The sequence below is a fragment of the Oncorhynchus kisutch genome, linkage group LG9, assembly GCF_002021735.2.
Source record: "Oncorhynchus kisutch isolate 150728-3 linkage group LG9, Okis_V2, whole genome shotgun sequence".
Lineage (NCBI taxonomy): Eukaryota > Metazoa > Chordata > Actinopteri > Salmoniformes > Salmonidae > Oncorhynchus > Oncorhynchus kisutch.
In genome coordinates, this window is record NC_034182.2 from 15,089,157 (window position 1) to 15,109,405 (window position 20,249).

Here is a 20,249-nt window from a genome sequence, read left to right on the forward strand (position 1 = left end):
ACACAATGCCTTCCTGCTGTTAGATATTGCTACTAAGTCATTTGACATTTTTTTAAATGAGTGACGTGTAGAAGGAAATCCAGATCCCTTGTCATACTTTTATTCACATAAACCATCAAATTAATTTGGACAATACTGACATTTTCAGTAAAGAAACATTCTGTTAACATGCCGTACTGTTGGCTACTTAACATCACTTTTCTTCCCCAGCCAACAAATTAAGGCCCTGTCCACTGTTTAGTGGTTGCTGAAATGAGTCTAGCTGATTCAAGACAATTCCACTCTATTACCAAAAGTATGTGGACACCCCTTCAAATTAGTGGCTTCGGCTATTTCAGCCACACCTGTCAAAAAAGCTGCAAAAAGCTTGCAATACTCACTACTGAGTTCCAAACTGCCTCTGGAGGCAACGTCAGCACAATAACTGTTCGTCGGGAGCTTAATGAAATGGGTTTCCATAGCCGAGCAGCAAGCCTAAGAGCCTATGCTCAATGCCAAGTGTCGGCTGGAGTGATGTAAAGCTCGCCGCCATTGGACTCTGGAGCAGTGCAAATGTGTTTTCTGGAGTGATGAATCACGCTTCACCATCTGGCAGTCCGAAGGACGAATCTGGGTATGGCGGATGCCAGGAGAACGCTACCTGCCTGACTGCATAATGCCAACTGAAGTTTGGTGGTGGAAAAAGAATGGTCTGGAGTGGTTTTCATGGTTTGGGCTAGGCCCCTTAGTTCCGGTGAAGGGAAATCTTAATGCTACAGCATTCTAGACAATTCTGTGCTTCCAACTTTGTGGGGCAACAGTTTTGGGAAGGCCTTTCCCTCTTTCAGCATGACAATGCCCCTAGGCACAAAGTGAGGTCTGTACAGAAATTATTTGTTGAGATCAGTGTGGAACAACTTTACTGGCTTGCACAGAGCCCTGACCTCAACTCCATAGGACACCTTTGGAATGAATTGGAACGCCGACTGCGAGCCAGGCCTAATCGCCCAACATCAGTGCCTGACCTCACTAATGCTCTTGTGGCTGAATGGAAGCAATTCCCTGCAGCAATGTTCCAACATCTAGTGAATGGAAAGCCTTCCCAGAAGAGTGGAGGCTGGTATAGCAGCAAAGGAGGGACCAAATACATATTAATGCCCATGATTTTGGAATGAGATGTTCGACGAGCAGGTATCCACATACTTTTGGTCATGTAGTGTGCTTTTAGCGATTGAGTGTATTTTCCTTATTGTGATTACAAGGTGTAATAATTATATCACACAAGACATGTACAAAAAAATTATTCAGCAGACTTGTATTTCCCAAACCCACCTTATAAGTAGACAATATGACACACAAACTCTTTACCTCATGAGTGAATGGTTATAAGGATGCTGCTATAACTACTATAGCAAAAGCAATTGACCATCTCCATTGTTTAAACATTGGTTCATTCTTGGGAAGGAACCAATTTAGGCAGGAATTTCTAGTTCTCTGAAGTAGAGTAGAATAGGCAACAATTTGCTTGTACTGGATCTTATGAGGTTAGCCTTGGCTGGGTTAAATTTGTCGCGCTTTCCAAATCGGAGACCAAACGGGTTGAAGTTGAATTTGCTGGTCCGAGTTAAACGATGTTTGCAGATAATTTGTTGCTGGTCTTCATTACCTTCTTTCAAAAGGTAACAAAGGTTCGCATCGTCAGGTAAATTCGGACTGACGACCTTACTTCTCATCACAACAGAGTGCCCCCCTTGCGCCTTAGCAGGTGTATGTCCTGAGAAAAGAGAGAGCATCAAATCTTATTTTATTAATTTTGGATATTAAAAAGTTTGTCTCAGGACATTATGAGAAGAAAATGAACCTATAAGAAATCAAAAAATCATTAGAATATATCAAAGCAAGATATTACCTGGAATATCCGTCCACCCAAATCCTGGAGTTGGAGTCCCCCGGGATGTTCCATACTGGCGAATTATCGCACAAACCAGGAAAAATGCCAGCATTCTCATTCTGTCAAAATCCAAGTGATCACACTTCGCATCCAACCAATGCAGCAAGAAACAATGTGTGGTCATCTACACTAAGCTGTCTTTCTTTGATGCATGACGTGTATTCTCTGCCTTTTATATTTCCGTCTGTATGCACCGGATTGTTAGGAGCGAGATGACAGCGGATGAGTCGCGTTCGCGGCGCTGTCCACTGCTTAGTGGTGCTGAAATGAATAATTCATTACCTTCTAGGAAATGTTGACAATCCGTGCCAAGGGATGACTTTTCTCTGAAAATTTGACTGTTAGATGTGGTCATTGTTGAATTGATGCTGTTTGCTAGAGTGCATGAGAGGTTTGAGGGATATGGGAAGATTTTGGGCAGCAGACACTAGCCAAATATCAATTATGCGTTTGCTTGACATCCATATCAATTACTTCACCCATGATTGATTCTTGTAATGTTGGGCCATCAGAAATGGATGCATTTGACCAACATTCAACCCCATGCTTAAAACACAACTCATTCAGGACGCATGGGGGTGCCAAGTGTTTGCATAGCCAACACAACATATGGGGACTATTTCTAGGAATGAAACCCAGATTATTTAATTACAAATTATGCCATATACCACCAATATGCCTACCTATAGGCTAAACCACCTATAGGCTAGGCAATATTGAGAAATAGGACTATGGGGGTGCCAAGCAAAAATTAAAGCAGGAAGCACCAATGATTCAGTCTATAAAAAAGTGGTCAGATGAAGCAGATGCTAAACTACAGGACTGTTTCGCTAGCACAGACTGGAATATATTTTGGGATTCTTCAGATGGCATTGGGGAGTATACCACATCAGTCACTGGCTTTATCAATAAATGCATTTAGGACATTGTCCTCACAGTGACTGTACGTACATACCCCAACCTGAAGCCATGGATTACAGGCAACATTCGCACTGAGCTAAAGGGTAGAGCTGCCACTTTCAAGGAAAGGGACTCTAACCTGGAAGCTTATAAGAAATCCCGCTATGCCTTCTGACGAACCATCAAACAGGCAAAGCGTACTCCGATGCTCGTCGGATGTAGCAGGTCTTGCAAACTATTACAGACTACAAAAGGGAAGCACAGCAGAGAGCTGCCCAGTGACACGAGCCTACCAGACGAGCTAAATAACTTTGATGCTCACTTCGAGGCAAGTAACACTGAATCATGCATGAGAGCATCAGATGTTCCAGGCGACTGTATGAACAAGCTCACCGCAGCCGATGTGAGTAAGACCTTTAAACAGGTCAACATTCACAAGGCCGCTGGGCCAGATGGTTTACCAGGACATGTACTCCGAGCATGCGCTGCCAACTGGCAAGTGTCTTCACTGACATTTTCAACCTTTCCCTGTCTGAGTTTCAAGCAGACCACCATAGTCCCTGTTCCCAAGAACACTAAGGTAACCTGCCTAAATTGACGACCGACCCGAAGCACTCAAGTCTGTAGCCATGAAATGCTTTGAAAAGCTGATCATTGCTCACACCAGTATCCCAGAAACCCTAGACCCACTCCAATTTGCATACCGCACCAACAGATCCACAGATCATGCAATCTCTATTACATGCCACACTGCCCTTTCCCATCTGGACAAAAGGAACACCTATGTGAGAATGCTATTCATTGACTACAGCCCACCGTTCAACACCATAGTGCCCTCAAAGCTCATCACTAAGCTAAGGACCTTGGGACTAAACACCTCCCTCTGCAACTATATCCTGGACTTCCTGATGGGCTGCCCCCAAGTGGTAAGGGTAGGTAACAACACATCCGCCACGCTGATCCTCCACACAGGGATCCCTCAGGGGTGCGTGCTCAGTCCCCTCCTGTACTCCCTGTTCCCTCATGACTGCACAGCCAGGTACGACTCCAACACTATCGTTAAGTTTGCTGATGACACAACAGCCTGATCATCAACAACGATGAGACAGTCTATAGGGAGGAGGTCAGAGACCTGACCGTGTGGTGCAAGGACAACAACCTCTCCCTCAATGTGATCAAGACAAAGGAGATGATTGTGGACAACAGGAAAGGAGGACCGAGCACGCCCCCATTATCATCGACGGGGCTGTAGTGGAGAAGGTTGAGAGATTCAAGTTCCTTGGTGTCCACATCACCAACAAACTAACATGGTCCAAGCACACCAAGACAGTAGTGAAGAGGGCACAACAAAAGCTATTCCCCCTCAGGAGACTGAAAAGATTTGGCATGGGTCCTCAGATCCTCAAAAGAGTTTACAGCTGCACCATCGAGAGCACTGGTTGCATCACTGCCTGGTATGGCAGCTGCTCGGCCTCCGACCGCAAGGCACTACAGAGGGTAGTGTGTATGGCCCAGTACATTACCGGGGCCAAGCTTCCATCCTGGACCTCTATACCAGGCGTTGTCAGAGGAAGGCCCTAAAAATTGTCAAAGACTGTTCTCTCTGCTACCGCACAGCAAGCGGTACCGGAGCGCCAAGTCTAGGTCCAAGAGGCTTCTAAACAGCTTCTACCCCCAAGCCATAAGACTCCTGAACAGCTAATCAAATGGCTACCCAGACTATTTGCATTGCCCCCCCTTACGCTGCTGCTACTCTCTGTTATTATCTTTGCATAGCCACTTTAATTACTCTACCTACATGTACATAATTATCCTAATTACCTCGACACCGGTGCCCCCCGCACATTGACACTGTACTGGTACCCCCCTTGATTACCAACAATGACGAGATGGCCTACAGGGAGGAGGTGAGGGCCCTCGGAGTGTGGTGTCAGGAAAATAACCTCACACTCAACATCAACAAAACAAAGGAGATGATTGTGGACTTCAGGAAACAGCAGAGGGAGCACCCCCCTATCCACATCGATGGGACAGTAGTGGAGAGGGTAGTAAGTTTTAAGTTCCTCGGCGTACACATCACGGACAAACTGAATTGGTCCACCCACACAGACAGCGTCGTGAAGAAGGCGCAGCAGCGCCTCTTCAACCTCAGGAGGCTGAAGAAATTTGGCTTGTCACCAAAAGCACTCACAAACTTCTACAGATGCACAATCGAGAGCATCCTGTCGGGCTGTATCACCGCCTGGTACGGCAACTGCTCCGCCCACAACCATAAGGCTCTCCAGAGGGTAGTGAGATCTGCACAACGCATCACCGGGGGCAAACTACCTGCCCTCCAGGACACCTATACTACCCGATGTCACAGGAAGGCCATAAAGATCATCAAGGACAACAACCACCCGAGCCACTGCCTGTTTACCCCGATATCATCCAGAAGGCGAGGTCAGTACAGGTGCATCAATGCAGGGACCGAGAGACTGAAAAACAGCTTCTATCTCAAGGCCATCAGACTGTTAAACAGCCACCACTAACATTGAGTGGCTGCTGCCAACACACTGACTCAACTCCAGCCACTTTAATAATGGAAATCGATGTAAAATATATCACTAGCCACTTTAAACAATGCTACTTAATATAATGTTTACATACCCTACATTACTCATCTCATATGTATATGTATATACTGTACTCTATATCATCTACTGCATCTTTATGTAATACATGTATCACTAGCCACTTTAAACTATGCCACTTTGTTTACATACCCTACATTACTCATCTCATATGTATATACTGTACTCGATACCATCTACTGCATCTTGCCTATGCCATTCTGTACCATCGCTCATTCATATATCTGTATGTACATATTCTTTATCCCTTTACACTTGTGTGTATAAGGTAGTAGTTTTGGAATTGTTAGGTTAGATTACTCGTTGGTTATTACTGCATTGTCGGAACTAGAAGCACAAGCATTTCGCTACACTCGCATTAACATCTGCTAACCATGTGTATGTGACAAATACATTTGATTTGATTTGATTTGTACTTGGCCCCACTATTGTTATTTACTGCAGCTCTTTTATTATTTGTTATTCTTATCTCTTACTTTTTTTTGGGGGGGGGGGGTTCTTTAAACTGCATTGTTGGTTAAGGGCTTGTAAGTAAGCATTTCACTGTAAGGTTAAACACCCGTTTGATTTGATTTGATTTGATGTTGGTTCGCTTGAAAAGGCTACATGGACTGAACATGGATTAAGAGCGAGGTCAGGTTTCAATGTGTTGATACACTGCACAGCCCTAACACTTGGCTGCCACTGAACGAGGAGAAGCAAAGTTCAAGCAAACATTGCGTCACATAATTCTGCGTGATCATCAGCAGAAAGTAACTGTAGTCTACCTAGGTTTTGTTTTTGACGCAATGACAGTTTTTTCCCCCCTAACATAAACTATTGTTTCAAAACAAAAGTGTAATTTGTGTCATTATTTAGGCTTTTGTAAATAATGTCGAGGTCCCTTAATTGCAGACATATGATATGCATGATAATACAACTCTAGTAGTCCTAATATAGTCTACATTAATTAAAAAAGGAACTGTAGTCCTATAAATAGTAGGGTCAAATTCATAACATAAATAATAATATTAGCTTTTTTATGTAAAAAACTACAATATCTAAATGTGAATGAGTATTTTTTTATATCATGAATTTGGCGTACTGTTTAAGGCTAGGGAAACCACAAAATAATGACTGTAAAACGTTGATTTATAAATGATGTAGGATCTTCATTTGATCACTCTTTTGTTGCTGAGAATTGTCCTGCACAGTAGGAAATGCAAACTTTGTGGTGTATTTGAGTTTTAAAAATGCTTCTAAAGCTTGTTATTTCCAGTAACTAAAAACGGATCAACCCCCATAAAAATGTCCATTCATTAAAATCCACATAATAATTTTAATTTCCTATTGCTGCAGGATTATTTTCCCGCTGTAGCAAACTGGCTCAAATTAAGATCCTATATCTGTATATTTTCCACCTTTGCTCACTATTGGCTTTGTCAAAACATTACTCTTGATGTCTGTGTGTGGACTTCAGTCCCGTGCATGCAGCCAGGGAATGACTTTCTGTTCAAAGACGAGGGTCAGATTCAATCACAAAAAGTAGGCGGCCTGGACAGTGGACTCCTAGGAGTGATGAACTGGGACCATGGGATGTGTGTTGCATCCTCTTCTCAGTCCAACTGAACTCCAGTGGCATATTTGGATGTGAGAAGATAGACAGTTTATTGTTGAACCTACAGAGGAGAGGACCAACAAACTGAGAGAGCATCAGTTGCTCTCATCACTTACCTTTTCTTGCCCCTGACCCGTCCCTTATCCATGACGTCACTGAACGGGTCTGCCTCTGTGGGATGAGGAAGTTCTACCTGTAGACGACCTGCTCTTGTTTGAGGCAGCCTGGGAGGTTACTAATAAACGTTAGTATTACTTGACCGAGAATTATCTGCATGGAGATAGACAATTCACTGTAAAGTCTCTTTTAATGGTCTTGGTTCTTGGAGTATAATTGTTTTGTGTCCCTCTTCAGTAAATGTTATAGTGACAGTGGATGCAAAGTTGTATGCATTGTCTACAGATACCATTGATGATCATGCAATTTTAATAGCACATCACTTATTTTAGGCAATGTTACTACTTTTGTGTAAAGATGGGTCGCAGTGAAGTGTACAAATATGGAGCAACTCTTAAAGAGTTCACGACCCATGGATTATTGGTCCAGAGTGGTCAGATATGGGATACTATCATGATTGGGAGGATCATCTTAAAATTCCTCTGGAGCTGTGACAGTTTAGCCTAATGCCAGTGTGACCTGTCATCTTCTTTTTGCTAAATATGGTCATCTTTCAATCTTTGGTCCCAAAAGAGCAAATATTGAAATACATTGAAAATACAGTGTGATTGGAGAATATTAACTGTCTCACTGTCTGAACTGTTAGACATTTAATTGAAGACAAATACACAATCTCTGTCAAATACATTTGTCTTAATGTTTGTGTAACAGGATGTGTGAACCATATGTACTATGTTTTGTAGTATAGGGCTCTTCAGTTCTGTGTACTGTGTATGGACGGATCTGTTGTCTGAGTCTATCCTGTTGTTGTTGTGAAGAGTTCAGAGGTCATCACTTATGCAGTGTTGGGGATTAGTGAACCACTATATATGCAGTCAACTAGTTCAATCCACAAAGCTCATCACTAAGCTAAGTACCCTGGGACTAAACACCTCCCTCTGCAACTGAATCCGGGACTTCCTGACCGGCCGCCCCCGGGTGGTAAGGGTAGGCAACAACACATCTGCCACGCTGATGTACTCCTGTACTCCCTGTTTACCCATGACTGCGTGGTGAGACAGCCTATAGGGAGGAGGCCAGAGACCTGGCAGTGTGGTGCCAGGACAACAACCTCTCCCTCAACGTGAGCAAGACAAAGGAGAAGATCGACTACAGGAAAAGGGGTGCCGAACACGCCCCATTCACATCGACAGGGCTGTAGTTGAGTGGGTCAAGAGTGTCAAGTTCCTTGGTGTCCACAACACCAACAAACTATCATGGTCCAAACACCCCAAGAAAGTCGTGAAGAAGCCACGACAACGCCTTTTCACCTTCAGGAAACTGAAACGATTTGGCATGGGTCCCCAGATCCTCAAAAAGACCTACAGCTGCACCGTCGAGAGCATCCTGACCAGTTGCATCACCGCCTGGTATAGCAACTGCTCGGCATCTGACCGCAAGGCGCTACAGAGTGTAGTGAGTACAGCCCAGTACATCACTGGGGCCAAGCTTCCTGCCATCCAGGACCTATATACTAGGAGGTGTCAGAGGAAGGCCCCAAAAATGGCCAAAGACTCCAGTCACCCTAGTCATAGACTGTTTTCTCTGCTACCGCATGGCAAGCAATACCAGAGAGCCAAGTCTAGGTCCAAAAGGCTCCTTAACAGATTCTACCCCAAAGCCATAAGACTGCTAAACAATTACTAAAATGGCCACACGGACATGTTTTTACACTGCAGCTACTCGCTGGTTTATTAGCTATGCATAGTCATTTGACCCCGGCCTACATGTACAAATTACCTCAACTAACCTGTACCCCCGCACATTGACTCTGTACCGCAACCCCCTGTATAAAGCATCATTCTTGTTGTTTTATTGTGTTACTTTTTAATTTTTTTACTTTCGTTAATTTAGTAAAGATTTTCTTAACTCTATTTTTTTAAATCTGCATTGTTGGTTAAGGTCTTGTAAGTACGCATTTCACAGTAAGGTTTTGTATTTGTCGCATGTGACAGTTTTAATGTAACTACATTTTGCAATAGCTTGGTGGTAGTTGAACTGAATTCAAATCTTGGTAGTGTTTTTTTTCATGTAGCGATTTAGCTAACTACTGGAGCTACACACTACTTTTTTTTGCAAAAATAAAATAAAATAGGGGGCAAGTGGGCAAGAATTTTGTTCCTTTTTCGGCATCAGACCTGCCTAATTCTTACTTGAAACATTGTCTATGTATTTAATAGGCTAAATGACAAATTCTGTTAACATATGACCCCAAAGTGATCTGTTCTTGCAATTTGTAGTCTGTGACATTTCAGACATAGACATGATAATGTTTCACAAAGTAGTTTGGATGTAGTGAAATGCTTTTTCAAAGTTCATTTAGTGAAGTAAAGTATATGGTTCTTTGTCTAGCTTAAATTCTTCCAGAGTGAAGAAATTGGTAGCTTGGTAAACTATATTTTAAGAGTAGCTTCCCCAACACTGCTTATCGTGTATATGTACTTGGCATCAGGGAAACGTCTTCTGCACCTATCATGTTGTGCAAAGGTAATTCAGGGGTTTCTGATTGTTGATGGTCCTCTTCACAAATATTTGACTGTAACTTTTACGCAGCATTTTCAAGTTTCAACTTTGTTATTTATATCGTGGTCTTTTTTTGTGTTAATTCCAGACTATTAATCATGCAAAATACACAATATCATGCAGAACTATATCTTAATATGTGGACACACCCTTTATGTGTGTCATAACAAGTCACAAGTTAGAAAGTTTGTGGGATCCACACAGTGATCCAGATCAGGGCCAAGATAACAGTGGACGAATGGGGGGAGAACATATTCATGATGGGGTCGTTTTACGAACACAATTTCAAGACCCAGGTGGAGCAGTGTGAGCCCCCAAAACCCAGCCATCAAGAAAGCTATGTGGGCCCTTATTGACAACGGCTGCCTGGTACTCTACTACAGATGTATTATATTATATTATTTTCTATTCTATTCTATAGGTGGGACATGCAAGTGGAGAATACACAATCCTGTAGTAGTACTTTCTGTCCAGAAGAGGGCAGACATACACTTCTACAGAAGTAGGCCGACACTGTTAACGCCAATGGAGTTAGATAGAGACGATGAATCCCCAAGTTGGCAGACAAAACACCATCTCCAGGATCAGAGACAAACAAATACATCAGCAGCTTCAGAAACTATTATTTAGTGGTATTTCAGCTTTGCCCCATGTGTTTGATACTGTGATTGTGGGACTCGTGTTGGTTGGTACTGTCTTCTAGAACCACACATATCTTTCCCTTATGTTGGGATTATTCTGTATGTTTTAGGTTGACTTTGGGCGCTGGCTGATCGAGGGCAGTCCCTATGTTGTCCTATTTGACATGGGGTCAGCAGCCTGGAACCTGGACCGATGGAAGGGGGATCTGTGGGACACCTGGGGTTATCGGTATGCCCGCCCATGACACTGAGGCAAACGTTTTTGGATCCATGGTTGCCTGGTTCTTTAAAGAGGTAATTTGTCAGCTTGTTAAGGATGCTGTGAAAAAAATACTCTGAAAGAGGTTTAAAGATTGTTGTATGGGTTTGTTTTTTGAAGTCACGGATATCTGCTCGATGTGAATACTTTAATGTCCGATACCTTTAAAAAAGAAATGATACAGTAGCCTACTTCTTTTTACTCAAAACATATTCACCCTCTTGGGTAATATGAGATGATAGAGCTAATCATCAGTAATTCGTTGCTTTCATTCCTAGTTAACCGACCAGCTTGGAGACTCGCCCAATGTCCTCGACCATTTCCATGAGTAGCAGGCAGGGGGAGGACTTATTCTCTGTCGCTTGCGGAAGATTCCCTTGGCAACCATCCTCACAACCCATGCCACTCTGTTGGGACAATACCTCTGTGCCGGAAATGTGGACTTCTACAACAAATTGGACAAGGTAAAGAGGCCACACACGCACACACACAAACCTATAAACTTTTGTTGTTGAAATTCCTCACTAACTTTTTCAGCTTTAACAATGTTGGGGTAATAATACATTAAGCGTTGTTTGAGTTAGTTTGAGTTTTGTTTTCCCCAGTATCTCTCCAGTGCGTCAGTGAGCTATAGGTCTGTGGCTTTGTTATTCAAATGCCTCAGAAAATGTTTTGCTCGTCACAGAGTCAGGTGTTTTTGTTAGATTTAGAGTTTCTCCCAATGTCTCCCCTGTGTGTCAGTAAGCTATGGGTCTGTGTTGTGTTTGCGCTGGTTGTATGGTACTGTAATTGGCCCTCAGGCTAAGTGTAAAAAGGTCATTGTGGACCTAAAGGTCATTCACTGAGCAGGCTGGGTAATTGACAGCAGCTTCTCATTATGGAGAGGAACAGGAAGCCTCCTCCTCGCTGGCAGACAGGTTACTCAAGGGAGATCCTACTTCAAACATTTGTCAAACTCAAAATGAACCCCATAGCCCCAATAATAGTTAGTGTAAAACATTTCAAAGAGTTTTAATCACAGGTTTCATTCAGTATTTAACTGATATTTACTTAGAATGTGCATGACAATTGATAAATACACAATAGTTATCTCTTTAATAATGACATATTAATGACTCTTGTGTTGATTTCTGATGTGCCCCTGTCAGCTCAACATAGACCAGGATGCTGGTGAGGGGCAGATCTACCATCGCTACTGTCTGGAGAGAGCTGCTGTCCACTGTGCCCATGTCTTTGCAACTGTACTTTACAACTGTACTCCTATTGAACATAAAGTGACAGAGCAGGGATATTTGATATTGAATAGGCTGGGTTTCTCTCTATCTACTGTACAGATATGGTGATGCCGAACGGATTGAACATCAAGAAGTTCTCAGCCATGCACGAGTTCCCAGAACCTTCACTCCACTAGTCAGGGTCCGATTCAGGAATTTATCAGGGGACACTTCTATGGGTAATAATTAAGTCCTTATTATGTTTTCAAGTTTGTTATCCAATATACTGCTAACTACAGTACCAGTCAAAAGTTTAGACACACCTACTCATTCAAGGGTTTTTCTTTATTTCTACTATTTTCTACATTGTAGAATAATAGTGAAGACATCAAAACTATGAAATAACACATATGGAATCATGTAGTAACCAAAATAGTGTTAAACAAATCAAAATATATATTTTATTCAAGACTACTTAAAGTGTCCACCCTTTGCCTTGATGATAGCTTGCACACTCTTGGCATTCTCTCAACCAGCTTCACCTGTAATGCTTTTCCAGCAGTCTTGAAGGAGTTCCCACATATGCTGAGCACTTGTTGGCTGCTTTTCCTTCACTCTGCCATCTATCATCCCAAACCATCTCAATTGGGTTGAAGTCAGGTGATTTTGAGGGCCAGGTCATCTGATGCAGCACTCCATCACTCCTTCTTGGTGAAATAGCCCTTACACAGCCTGGATGTGTTTTGGGTCATTGTCCTGTTGACGTATTGTTGCAGAATGCTGCGGTAGCCATGCTGGTTAAGTGTGCCTTGAATTCTAAATAAATCACTGACAGTGTCACCAGCAAAGCAACCCCACACCATCACACCTCCTCCTCCATGCCTCATGGTGTGAACCACACATGCGGAGATCATCCGTTCACCTACTCTGCGTCTCACAAAGACACGGCGGTTGGAACCAAAATTCTCAAATTTGGACGCATCAGACCAAAGGACAGATTTACACCGGTCTAATGTCCATTGCGCGTGTTTCTTGGCCCAAGCAAGTCTCTTCTTCTTATTGGTGTCCTTTAGTAGTGGTTTCTTTGCAGAAATTTGTCCATGAGATTTTTGGGCGGCAGGTAGCCTAGTGGTTAGAGTGTTGGACTAGTAACCGAAAGGTTGTAAGATTAAATCCCCGAGCTGACATGGTAAATAAATCTGTTGTTCTGCCCCTGAACAACATCCCACTGTTCCTAGGCTGTCATTGAAAATAAAAATGTGTTCTTAACTGACTTGCCTAGTTAAATAAAAGTAAAATGAAGTCCTGATTCACAAAGTCTCCTCTGAACAGTTGATGTTGACATGTGTCTGTTACTTGAACTCTGAAGTATTTACTTGGGTTGCAGCTCTAATGAACTTATCCTTTGCAGCAGAGGTAACTCTGGCTCTCCCTTTCCTGTGGCGGTCCTTATGAGAGTGAGTTTCATCATAGCGCTTGATGGTTTTTGCGACTGCACTTGAACGAAGTTGAATGACCTTCATGTCTTACAGTAATGATGGACTGTCATTTCTCTTTGCTTATTTGAGTTGTTCTTGCCATAATATGGACTTGGTCTTTTAGCAAATAGGGCTGTCTTCTGTATACCACCCCTACCTTGTCACAACCCAACTGATTGGCTCAAACGCATTAAGATGGAAAGAAATTCCACAAATTAACTTTTAACTTTTAACACCTGTTAATTGAAATGCATTCCGGATGACTACCTTATGAAGCAGGTTGAGAGAATGCCAAGAGTGTGTAAAGCTGTCATCAAGGCAAACGCTGGCTACTTTGTAGAATCTCAAATATAAAATAATATTTTGATTTGTTTAACACTTTTTTGATTACTACATGATCCCATATGTGTTCTTTCATAGTTTTGATGTCTGCACTATTATTCTGCAAAGTAGAAAATAGTAAAAATAATGGGCCTCTAATCCATACTGGACTTCTACTGGTCTCTCTCAAAACAAAATGACAGTTTAATCCTTAATTCTTCATCTCATTTATGCTTTTTTCCTTCTCTCCCAGGTGCATAAGAATGACGTCACAGTGGTGGTTTTCTTCATCATGCCAGCCAAGACCAACAACTTTAACGTGGAGATGCTGAAGGGACAGGCGGTATGCAAACAGCTCTGGTACGTCTCTGCAACCCACAATGGTACACCTCATGGAGTTCTGCAAAATGGCTGCAATGTTAGCACTCATCATTTAATGAAAATAACATTCTAATTTGCATTCTTCTTAGAATTTTGCCTTGGAACTCGAGTTGCCAACATGGTTCCTATTAACATGTTCAATCTCAAACAGTTTGCTCATTATCTACTGTATGTATCTCTCTCTGACAGGGACACTGTGAAAGATACTGTAAGTTTGACAAGAGGCTTTACGAGGCTTTGTTAAAGTAAGTTAATTAAAAACAATTTAAAAAATATAGAGGCTCTCTTCCACCAGTGTATTCACCAGACCTGTACTGTATGTCATATCAGTGTAACACCCCTCTATTTGACAACCCTGCCATTTAGCCAGGAAATCCTTAGCAGGCTTTTGTTATGAATGAACTAAGGCTGCACTTCAAATGAAATGAAATCAAATGTTATTTGTCACATGCGCCGAATACAACAAGTGTAGACCTTACCCTGAAATGCTTACTTACAAGCCCTTAACCAACAGTGCAGTTCAAGAAGAGTTAAGAAAATATTTACCAAAAATAATAAAAAGTAACACAATAAAATAACAATAACTAGTCTATATACAGGGGGTACCCGTCAGTGAGAAGGGGTACAGCTTAGTTGAGGTAATTTGTACATGTAGGTAGGGATGAAGTGACTATGCATAGATAATAAACAGCTAGTAGCAGCAGTGTACAAAACAAATGGGGGGGGGGTCAATTCATAGGGATGGTGTTTGACCTTTGGGTCTTCCACGTTACCAAAGTGTGGAACGAGCTTCCGTGTTAATGAAGGGCTTGTCAATGCGGGTTATAATGTGATTACTTGAGTGTTGCTTTTCTGACCTGCTGATGACCTCATGATGTCTTCAGAGGAGACATCCCTGTATTGGACAACATCCTGGACAGAGACGACTTCACCATCACGAAGAGAGCCATCTATGCCACACAGGTAGGAGTTGAAGAGACAGATTGTGTATGAAATATACTGCGGTAAAGGTTATAGAATAGTTGTAAGAAGTGCATTATACACAGTAATAAAGCCATTAAGTGTTAGGTTGTTGAGAATGCTGACAGTTACCATATTGTAGATTGGGTCAGGTCTACACTATGATTAAAAGACTGGCGTATAGACATTTGTGTGATGAACATCAAATAAAACAGAGTTGGGGTGTAAGACAACCAGAGTGGTAGAAAGACAGAGAAAACTGGACAACAAGGTAATATAGTGATGTATCGTCCAGAGAATCCCCATACGTTGTACCCTGCTGTTTTCTGAATGGAGTAACTAAACATTGACGTGGTGGAATGGGCCGATAGGGTCAATGTGAGCTATGACCCTGTAAGGTGATCAATTCAGAATGGGACTGGGAGACACCTGGTGCTAAAACCATGAATGAATGGACCCTGTAGTTATACAGCCCAGCGTGAATCATTGAACCTCCATAACACCAGGCCATGGGCCAATAGATTGGATGGTGTTGCAGTGTTTAATAGCAAAGTGCCAATAACAATGGCGTTCTCACATAGATTTATTCATGTCACACGTGTTCAGGCGTTAAAAGGATGACACAGGTGTTTGATTGGTGGACAGATGGTGGCCGTTGCCGTTTGCGTTGGCCCTGAGATGGACCAGTGCAGAATTACTTGTTTGTCTGCACTTTTGCTGCATTCACACAGTGGTTAGGGTGACAAATGGCTTTGCATGTCTGCTAAGTTCTTACGCCTCAGAGCTGACGTGAGATGTAGCAGCCTGTTCACTTGTGACATGTTTTTCGCATTACTGTCTGTTCGGCAACTCTTTTACAAGCAAGTTAATATCTTCTGGGAGAAAGGCTTGTGTTTCTTTTGAGGGTAATCCCAAGAGAAGAGAATCATTAAATACCATTAGGCCAATGGATAGATATTCTTCTTCAGATCCATATTCCTGATGTCTACCCGTAAAGGTTATTAGTCATGGATCAGTGACTTATAGATGTTGATACGCGCCGTGTTTACTGCTCAAGGCACGTGCACACTGATGACGCAGTCACAGCACACATACACACACACACACACACACACACACACACACACACACACACACACACACACACACACACACACACACACACACACACACACACACACACACACACACACACACACACTGTACTCTGTCTGTCTCCCTCTCTGCAGAAACACACCCTTCCTCCAGTGACCACTCACAGCGTGCGGGATGACACCTCTGACCCCATCCTGGCCAACGTGGGACGTATCGGCCTCCTCAGCGCTCGCACTGACCGAGTCAAGGTCTGCAGGATGTTCGTTCGATGTCCGTGTTTGTTTATGATAATGTTTTGCCTCGTTTATTGTGTTAAACCAGTTGAAGAATTGTCTGGAGAAGGTCTGGCAGCCGAGACATTGACAATATAGAAGATATCATAAAGGCTCATGCGTGCTTATGATAAGTAATACCTGTTGCTTTTATGTAAGGTACTATCAAAGTGTTTTTTTTCTTCCATTAGAGCAGTGGTTCCCAAACTGTTGGTCGGGATGACATTGGTATGGAAAAACGCTTTCATTGTAAACTTAAAGGACTAAAATCAAATAGAAAGTATGTGGAAAAGATAATGGACGTACACATTTTTCGAAAATAACTTATAATTGTTGAGAATTTTACAATCAACTAAATAAAAGCTAGACAATTAGGCCCCCATTGACTTTGTTATAATGTTTGAGCATAAGAACAAACCATTAGCCGTGGCAAACTGTACAGAATTTCAGGAAACTGGCTTTAAAACTGCAACATTTTCTTTCAGCTCCATGGCAGGATGTGTGGAATTGCAAGAGATCAGCTTTGAAATTTCCTCTCCGCTGCCACGAGAATATGTTTGACTTATTCTTTGGTCTGTGTATGTCTTTTCACCGCACAACGGGTTACGGCTCAAAAGACTGTTCAATTGGTGGGTCACGAACCAAAAAGTTTGGGAACCCCTGCATTAGAGTATACACTATATGCCATTTAGAAGACACTTTTATCCTTAGTTACTTACAGTCATGCGTGCATAGATTTGACATATGTTTGGTCCTGGAAATCGTGAGCTACAGAGGATCCTTGGAGCATACAGTATAGCCAGTGTAGTGCTTATCTATATTTTTTTCTAAATGGTACTAACAGACATGTTTCCTGATACTATCAGATAGTGTTCCACCCAGAGTTCCTGTCCCCCACCAGTCCCCTGCTTCCTATGGACAATGGGGAGTTTGTACGAGGCTGTCGCCTGGGGGTCTTCCCTTCTTACTACGAGCCCTGGGGATACACACCAGGTGACCTGTCACACTTACACAGTCTGCAAACATAAACTCCATCACTTTGGTTTTCTCTGGCTAATGTTTATGTCTCTGTTTTTGTGTATTCCTTCATGTGTGTGGAGTGTTGTATGATGTGTGGGTGCACTATTATGTTGTGGTTGTTATTGTTCCCCAGCTGAGTGTACTGTGATGGGGGATACCCAGTGTGACCACCAACCTGTCTGGCTTCGGCTGCTTTTTGGAGGAACATGTGTCAGACACCACAGCATGCGGTATGTACAGTACATGCGTACACACCTCTTCAGTTTCATAACCAAATCAGTGCATAGTTTGATTGACCTCTTATGGAAGAGCTCTGATATATTTGGGGAGTTCCCCGAAAACCCAGAAGAACAGAGTGACTCTCTCTTTTATAGCTCCTACTTCAAGTCAGCAGTTTAGAATAGAATAAATACTCTGTTTAGAACAGAATGGAATACATTATTCCTGCGTCTCACTGGTCCGTACCTGTCCCGCTCCTCTCAGGAATCTACATAGTGGACCGGCAGTTTAGTAAATGACAAGACATCCTTTGGTATTTGTCCAATCTGTTACTACTGTTTTCTGAGCACTTCCTTTTTTACATTTACATTTTTATTTTATTAGATTTATTTCACCTTTATTCAACCAGGTAGGCTAGTTGAGAACAAGTTCTCATTTGCAACTGCGACCTGGCCAAGATAAAGCATAGCAGTGTGAACAGACAACAACACAGAGTTACACATGGAGTAAACAATAAACAATAAACAAGTCAATAACAGTAGAAAAAAAAGAGAATCTATATACATTGTGTACAAAAGGCATGAGGAGGTAGGCAATAAATAGGCCATAGGAGCGAATAATTACAATTTAGCAGATTAACACTGGAGTGTTAAATGATCAGATGTGCAGGTAGAGATACTGGTGTGCAAAAGAGCAGAAAAGTAAATAAAATAAAAACAGTATGGGGATGAGGTAGGTAAATTGGGTGGGCTATATACCGATGGACTATGTACAGCTGCGATCGGTTAGCGATCGGTTAGCTGCTCAGATAGCAGATGTTTTAAGTTGGTGAGGGAGATAAAAGTCACCAACTTCAGAGATTTTTGCAATTCGTTCCAGTCACTGGCAGCAGAGAACTGGAAGGAAAGGCGGCCAAATGAGGTTTTGGCTTTAGGGATGATCAGTGAGATACACCTGCTGGAGCGCGTGCTACGGGTAGGTGTTGCCATCGTGACCAGTGAACTGAGATAAGGCAGAGCTTTACCTAGCATATACTTGTAGATGACCTGGAGCCAGTGGGTCTGGTGGCAAACATGTAACGAGGGCCAGCCGACTAGAGCATACAGGTCGTAGTGGTGGGTGGTATAAGGTGCTTTAGTAACAAAACGGATGGCACTGTGATAAACTGCATCCAGTTTGCTGAATAGAGTATTGGAAGCTATTTTGTAGATGACATCGCCGAAGTCGAGGATCGGTAGGATAGTCAGTTTTACTAGGGTAAGTTTGGCGGCGTGAGTGAAGGAGGCTTTGTTGCGAAATAGAAAGCCGACTCTAGATTTGATTTTGGATTGGAGATGTTTGATATGAGTCTGGAAGGAGAGTTTACAGTCTAGCCAGACACCTAGGTACTTATAGATGTCCACATATTCTAGGTCGGAACCATCCAGGGTAGTGATGCTAGTTGGGCGTGCGGGTGCAGGCAGCGAACGGTTGAAAAGCATGCATTTGGTTTTACTAGCGTTTAAGAGCAGTTGGAGGCCACGGAAGGAGTGTTGTATGGCATTGAAGCTCGTTTGGAGGTTAGATAGCATAGTGTCCAAGGAAGGGCTAGAAGTATACAGAATGGTGTCGTCTGCGTAGAGGTGGATCAGGGAATCGCCCGCAGCAAGAGCAACATCATTGATATATACAGAGAAAAGAGTCGGCCCGAGAATTGAATCCTGTGGTATCTCCATAGAGACTGCCAGAGGACCGGACAACATGCCCTCCGATTTGACACACTGAACTCTGTCTGCAAAGTAGTTGGTGAACCAGGCAAGGCAGTCATTAGAAAAACCGAGGCTACTGAGTCTGTCGATAAGAATATGGTGATTGACAGAGTCGAAAGCCTTGGCCAGGTCGATGAAGACGGCTGCACAGTACTGTCTTTTATCGATGGCGGTTATGATATCGTTTAGTACCTTGAGCGTGGCTGAGGTGCACACGTGACGGAAACCGCATTGCACAGCGGAGAAGGTTCCTTCTTGCGTAAAACAACCTCTCCCTGTTTCTCTCTCTCTCTGCTCATGTGTTCACGGTTTGTATGTTGTATGTATTGTACAGGTGCAGTTGCGCTGTGGTTTGTCCAGAGACATGAATAATTTGTCTCTCTCTCTTTCTCTCTCTCTCTCTCTCTCTGTGCCCCCCTCCCCCTTGGCGTCAGTGCACTTTAACCCCCACCACAGTGATGAGGAGGAGGATGATGATGAAGAGCCATATGATGAAGATGAGGAGGCAGAGTGGGACAGGTAGAACATCAAAGCCCCCTTCACTGTGGGTTTCACCCCGAGGGCAAGAAGACACACCCAGGAGAGACTGCCAACCGAGAGATCTCTCGCTACTAGCCTGGGATGGCCAACCCTGGTCCTTGAGAGCTGCAGTATGTGCAGGTTTTTGTTCCAGCCCAGAACGTACAATATTGGATCTGTTGTAGGGACACTGAGCCTTAAACAGCTGTTACACATACCACCTTTGCATATTTTCTAAGAGAAAATAGCTATTCTTTTGATGATCAAGTCCCCTCACGCCCATAGGAAATGAGACATTAATCGTTTAATCAATAATTATATATCAGGAATTGCATTGAGAGGTCTCTCTCTCTATAGCCTGGGATGGTCAACCCTAGTCCTGA

General features: G+C 42.9%; 1 pseudogene; it reads left to right on the forward strand.

Annotated features, from left to right (window-relative positions):
* The first annotated feature begins 9,999 nt into the window (after positions 1-9,999).
* On the forward strand, positions 10,000-19,870 carry LOC109896326 (glycogen [starch] synthase, liver-like; annotated as a pseudogene).
* The last annotated feature ends 379 nt before the right edge of the window (positions 19,871-20,249 follow it).